This window comes from Hipposideros armiger, unplaced genomic scaffold (genome assembly GCF_001890085.2).
Source record: "Hipposideros armiger isolate ML-2016 unplaced genomic scaffold, ASM189008v1 scaffold_1211, whole genome shotgun sequence".
Lineage (NCBI taxonomy): Eukaryota > Metazoa > Chordata > Mammalia > Chiroptera > Hipposideridae > Hipposideros > Hipposideros armiger.
In genome coordinates this window covers 329,254-336,223 of record NW_017732561.1, presented here as the reverse complement: position 1 = coordinate 336,223, position 6,970 = coordinate 329,254, and the positions used below count along the sequence as shown (strand labels likewise).

General features: G+C 39.3%; 1 protein-coding gene across 1 annotated transcript in view; it reads left to right on the top strand.

The window, feature by feature from the left end:
• Positions 1-1,438: 1,438 nt before the first annotated feature.
• LOC109376817 (metabotropic glutamate receptor 8-like) overlaps positions 1,439-6,970 on the top strand; it is a 206,809-nt gene continuing 201,277 nt past the window's right edge. Inside the window, exon 1 of the mRNA XM_019632963.1 lies at positions 1,439-1,507. The gene's annotated coding sequence lies outside the window, so the exon portion shown is untranslated. The remainder of the gene's footprint in view (positions 1,508-6,970) is intronic.

The following is a 6,970-nucleotide window of genomic DNA, read 5'->3' as shown; positions in this document are numbered from 1 at the left end:
AAATATACCAGGCTGAGCATTACCTACATTGAAATTTCACCTGGTTTACACTACCCCCACATAGAAGAGTGAGTAATTATCATTTAACATTGTAAAAAACCTGCCCTCCCTAGGCCAACAGAGAGCTGAGTCAGCCAGGTTTTTTTAGCAGGCAAAGGACATTCATTCATTCATTCATTCATTCATTCATTCATTCATTCAGGAATAGCTTGTAAGCACTTTCTATGGGGCTGGTACTAGTTTCAGGAGGCACAGGGATACAGCAGTAAATACAGCAGAATTCCTGTCTGAAGGGGTTACATTCTAATGGAGAAGACAGCCAATAGACAGATGAAGAGACAAATAATGAAGTATATGTATTTCAGACTTTGTCAGGTGTTATGAAGAAAAAGCACAATAAAAAAACAGCAATAGGAAGATGGGGGTGTGGGCTGTGTTATTTAAGCTGGGCAGACAAAGCCTGTTTATAATATTGATGTGGGAGAATATATTTGACTGATGTAAGGGGTTCATTTCCATGAAGATATTAGGGGAGAGCATTCCAGGACACGGCGTGTGTACATGACCTGAGAGAGATGGAAATGTTGTGTGCTTGTGGAGGTAAGAAGGAGGGGTGGTTGGGATGGAGTGAGGAGGAGATGAAGTCCAAGTGGTAGGTGAAGTTCAGGTCATGTGGAACCTTGTGGACCATGGAAGGAGCTAAATTCTACCAAGAGTCAACTGATACATATGACAGTTTTCATCAAGGGAATGATACGATCTAATCCACCTTTTTAAAAGTTCAATTTGATAATTTAATGGAGAAGAGATTGTAGGGAGGCAAGATTGGAAGCAGGGAGACTAGTTACTAGTCTAGTGCAGTTGTCTAGATGAGGGATGATATAATTTGGACAAGGTTATGGCATTGGAGGTGATGATAAATGTTGGGTTTGCAATATTTTGAAGGTACAGCCCACAGGATTAGCTAATGGTTTGGATCAGGGTTGAGGAAAACAGATCATTAAAGTTCTTTGATCATTAAAATGATAAGTAACCAAAAGCTACACTTAGATTTTTGGTCTGAAAAAACAGCAAATGGGGGTGATTGGGGAAGGTTCCAGTGTGTTGAAGATTGAAATGAAGGTTTTTTTCTTTGACCATTAGTTTAAAAGGTCTCGTAGACATCCTAGTGGAAGATGTTAAATAGACAGTAGCAGGATATCAAGAGTTGTGAGCTCAGGGCACAAGTGGGAGCTTGGAACTAGAATTCAAAGATTAGAATGTGGAATATAGAGACTATAAAATAACTATATGATAAGAATGATAAGAAATTGGTAATTATATAACACCATGGAACTAGATGAGATTATCTAGGAAGAAGTAAACAAAGAAGAGAAGAGAACCAAGGAATGAATTCTGGAGAGTGCTAACACTGATGCGTAGAGAAGCCAGCAAGAGAAACTAGGAAAAAATGCCAAAGAATTAAAAGGAAAACTAGTAAAGCATTCTTCACTGGAAGCCAAGGGAAGTAAGTATTGAAGAACAAAGCTATTATACATTAAGTTAACACTTTTGAGAGGTTGAGTAATTTGGAGACAGATGTGGCAAGATGGAGGTTGTTAACAACCTTGATTTGAGCAGCTCCATGGGAGTGGTGCAGTTGATTAAAAAGCGAATGTGAGCAAGTAGAAATACACCTTTCCAAAGGAGCAGCAGAGAAAAATGGGCAGGTGCTGAAGGGGAAATAGGATCAAGGAAGTTTGCTTTGCTTGTTTGCTTTTCAAAATGAGAGCCTTTTTATAGCATGCTTCCATGCTAATGGAAATGATCCAGTTGAGAGGGGAACTCTGAGAAGAGAGCAGGAAAATAGAATTCCAGTAGCAGAATCCTGAATAGGTGAGAACGGCTGGCGTCCACTGCACTGTGGGAGTTTGCTTTAAGTGGACCAAGGGCAGGTCCTTATATCAGGAAGAAAGACAGAGTGAATGGCTCACAGGCAACTAGGTTAGAAGATTTGATGATGGGAAAATGAGGAAGATTTTTTTCTGGTTGTTTTTAGTTTTTCGGTGAAACGGGTGTCAAGTTGTCAGCCCAGAGTGAGAGGCGGAGGGAGTAGGGAGTATTGAGTATCTGAGGTGAGAAGAAAACATGTAAAATAGATTTTTAGAAGAGTGGAAATATGAATTTACTGTGTGGTGATAAGGTCTTTTTTGAGATTTGTGGTCAGAAATTTATTTTAACAAAATAAAGATTTTTCTGAAAATTCTTTCTTCAAAGTTTACACAAGATTAACTCAAATGAATGTTTTTCTTCAGCCACTTTCAGCCAGTGGGGTGCAAATGAGCAATACATAGAAAGCTTAAAAACAAACAACAAACATTTTAACCGAGTTTGGATTTTGCTAGGCGAGCACAACGGAGAAAAGGGAAATAACGAAATACGTATCTGAGTTACTAAAAATAGTGCCTGGCATAGTGGTGGACAGGTTTACAGTTAGCCAGTTGCTAAAATCCTAAATGAAATTCAGGTGAATGAGTAGGAACATGGTAGATTATTGTAGGAAATTCATTGCAAATAGAGTTGTGCTTGGCAAGTCACTTAGATCTGCAACTTAGTGGAGATTATGTCTGATCAAGATAGTTCATGAACAGCCTTGGGGTTTGAAATAATATCATTATAACCATCATAACCAATTAGCATACACTTTTTTAATTTTTATTTTTAGCACTTCCACCTTGCAAAGCCACACATTACCTGGAAAAAAAGAGAAAGCACAGCCTGTGTCTTCAGGGAATTGACATTCTACTAGAGATCTGGTAGGGAAGCCAATTAGATGTAGAAAATGGCCCACCATTGTTTTGTTGAACCGAGTCTGTTTCAGTGAGAAAGCGACAGGCACACCAAGTTGTCTCTCTGCTCTTGTAGAGCAGAATGTAAATATTTATGGAATACAGTCCTCTTTTCATCAGTAGCACAGTTGGGCCTCTACAAATATGAGTTCTTTTTTAGATACTTCAAATCAGAGACAAATATCAGGCAAAGTCACTGACAGTAAAAAATCTAATATATCAAGTATAAGGAGATATTCCCAAGACTTCACATAATGCGATTTGTGATCAACACAAAATGAATGATTTTTCTCTTTTTTTCTTCTTCTTCCTTCTTTTTTCTTCTTCTTTTGTAAAAGTAACATATGTTCATTATAAATATATAAATATATAAATATATAAATATAAGCAACAGAGGAAAGTACAAAGAAAAATGTACTCAAATTCCACCTTCTAGAGATAGTCATAACTTTGATGATTATCACTCTAGAAATCGCTCTATGCTTATATGTATAGATAGAATAGATAGCAAGAACTGAAAACTAATTTGTTTTTCTTCATCCTCGAAGTTGGAGGAAAAAACTTAACCAAATCTCTTTCTTGCAGATGATGGTTGTTTATCAGTTTTTCTCAGAATTGCATGTTTTTCTTTTTCTTTTTTTAAAGATTTTTATTGGGGAATTGAGGGATGGGAACAGCGCTGGGGAATTGGGGGAAGGGGAACAGACAAGTTGCTATCGTTTTTGTTCTTCAGTCTAGTTGTGGAGGACGTTGCTTCACTGGCCCAAGTTGGCACCATCATTGCGCTTTTCCTGGGCGAGGCAGATTAGTTGCCGGCTTCTGGATGGCTGCTCACGGTGGCTGCTGGCTGCTCATGCTGGCTGCTGGCTACACACGGTAGCCCATGGCAACCCACTGCAGCAGGGGCTGCAGCCTACTCTGTCGCTGGCGACTCATGGCAGCCCAGCTCCAGGTTGAGCTGTTGTTCAGCATCTTAGCTGTGGAGGGCAGTGTCACTGGCCCTCATATGTGGGATCCAAACCGGGGCCCTCTGGCATCCCAAGCCCGCTCTTAACCAACGTGCCACTCGGCCGTCCCTAGAATTGTATGTTTTTCAATCTATTGACTTATTTTTTCCCTTAATATCAGAGAAGCTTGATTGTGTTGTATCTTTGAACACTTTTTCTGTTGCGTTTATTATGTTATCTACCTTTTCTGCCTTCTATGTTACTTTTCTTACTGTTTTAGTTTTTAGTTTCTGTATTTTTTCTGTACATTCACTGTGATTTTCTCAAATGTTTTCTGTAGTAATTCAATTTTGCACCTTATCTATAGTCAGGTCTTTGATCTTACTAATTTATTTTTTAATTTTATTTTATTTACTCTGGTTTTTGAGCTTGTTTAATTAAATTCATATTCATATAGTTTATTTCATAGAATAAAGTACTCAGTGAATTTTCTTAAAAAGCTTTCTAAAAAGTTAAGGACCACTAATAAAAAGAGGTGCTCTTATTTTATCATAATTGCAATTACTGGTTGGATTCACCTTGTTTGAATACCTTTTTTTAATAATGCATATGGCTATGAAGTTTTTCAAAGGATTTACTGAGAATATCATCATTGCCCTACCCTGCAAAATAAACTGTTTAAACTGAACTAAATAGTTAATTAATGTAGGCATATATATAAAAAAAATCTAAAAATAAATTACATACTGATATAACTGTTGGGGCAGGTCATCAGGAAGATGTGACCACGGTTTGACCCCTCGAACTGGCCCTGGGCCATTGGAGGCTCCCCATTCGTTCCCCATCCTGTCCCCTGTGCTTGGAGTGTATGTTCCACTTGCCTTCCTGCACGAGAAGCGGCCCAAGGACACACAGCCTTGAGATAGCAATGTGGTGATGAGACCTTCTGGATCGGGTACATGACTGAACCCAGTTCAGGCCCTCTGTGTACGTAACTGAGTCCACTTAAGTCCTCTATTTAAACTTCTAAGATTCTGGCGGGCAGGTGTGGAAAACTACTTGTTATGTGACTGCCTAAAGCAAGCCTCATAAGTAAGTTCCCTTGCTTCTTAAACCTGCCCCCTACCAATCTGGAGTGGTCTGCCGCTTTCTTCAGCCTCTCCCTGCCCTCTGTGAGTGACGGACAGTTTCAGGTTACACCCAGGAAGCTCCCAGGAGTTTTCAAACTCACAGTGACTCCATGTTGTTCTGGGAGTAACTGTCAACTCCACTCATGAAAGCGTTGGTAACACCCTTAACCATGAGAGGCTAAGAGGCATCTCTTGGGCTGGCTGTGGTCGATCGTTTCTCTGTTACAGTCCCAGTTCCCGTCCATTTGCTAATCCTCTTCGCAGCCCATGCTGGCCCATGTGGGGTCATGTTGGGTTGGTCATTTTCAAGAACTAAAACAGATGCGATTGTGGAAAATTGTCAAGTCTGTCTACCATTGTTTAAAGTTTAGACTTTGACATATTAACTTGCCATCAACTCAGTTGGTAGTGTAGTTATCTGTTTCATTTGATGCTACACTGTTACACATAATATAGATCACCCCCAAGAGCTGTAGTGCTCTTGCAATGCACAAGTTGCAAAATTTCTTGGCACATGTTGTCTACTCTTTCTTCCACTGTTGTAGACGAGGTTCTATAGATTTTTCTCGTGGGTAGGAAGGGACTCAGTCCCCATCTGGATGCCACCTGTGAGAGTTCACACCTTTTCTCAGAAGAAATTTAATCTATAGCAGCATGCTATTTCAAGTTTTGGGGTGTTTTTTTTTGTTTGTTTGTTTTTAAGCAATCTGTGCCGCCATTCTCTAGGAGTCAAATGTAAAGATTCTTGAGTTGTTTTCCTAGGATGTTGCTGTTTATAGAATCAATGCCACTTGTATTTAAAATTTGTTTAACAGAAGCAAGGTCAACAATGAGTTATATCTTGGCCCATGCAAAAATAATCATGGTACATTTTCCTGAGGGACAGCTTGAAGAAAGAATATAGTGACTAAATTGACTTTGTTTATGTATTTGATTATTATCTAGCTTGCCTGTCAACTTGCTCCAACCTCATTAGAAGACAAAGGACTGGCTCTGTAAGGGTCTCTGGCAGAGTAATGAAACAGTGAACCCATTAGGCAGTGTTTCTCAAACTATGTGTGAAGCTTGTGTGCACCAGAATCGCCAGGGAGGTGTTAGAATGCAGAACCTTGAACCCTAATTTCAGGCCATCATAGACCTCTGAGGATTTGGGTTACAAACATGAATGTTTGAGGACTGTATTAGTGTTGATACTAGTCTTAGAAGTTGCCTGAATTTTTATTAAGATATTCAGCAAAGCTACAGACTGAATTTTTATCTGCACAAAGAATACATAAACCATCACTTTAGTTATGCTTTCAATGTTTTAAAATCATTTCTAGTTGAAAATGAGGGATTTTGAAAAAATTCCCAAGGGTCTATCTTGGAGGTGGGAGACTGAGAATTAGAGGGCTGTTCTGGTGAGGGAGGCAATGGAAATGACAAAAATGCACAAACATCTTATTTGTCACTCACAGATAAAATATTGGGTTGTTGGAAAAGTCATGACGCATGTTTGCTACAGATCGCACTAGTTCATTTTTGGAAGTACTAGAGTCATTCGCCTCAATGTTATTGCTATGTCATTTGACAGCTGACAGTTCTAGCCTCATTCTGAAAAAAAATTGAGTGATTTGGTTGAGTTTTGGAGATTTTTACAAGTTGAAGATGGAAGATGGAAAAGCAAACTCTGCATTTTTACCACATTTTACTGTTTTCCATAAAGGGAAGAACGCGCATCAAGCTTGTAAAAAGTTGCATAGAGTTTATGGTGACAATGCTTTAGAAGAACATCAGTGCCAATGATGGTTCACAAAATTCCGTGCTGGTGATTTTGATCTCAGTGACGCTCCTCAGTCAGGGAGGCCCAGTGAGGTTGATGACGACAAAATAAAGGCATTGATCGAGTCAAACCCACATTGCACAGCACAAGAGATTGCAGAAACATTGAACACCCATCACTAAAGCATTCATGACCACCTGAAGAAGCTGGGATTCATCAGCAAACTCGATATTTGGGTTCCGCATGAACTCAAAGAAGTTCATTTCACGGCTTGTATAAACATCTGCAATATGCTCGTTAAAC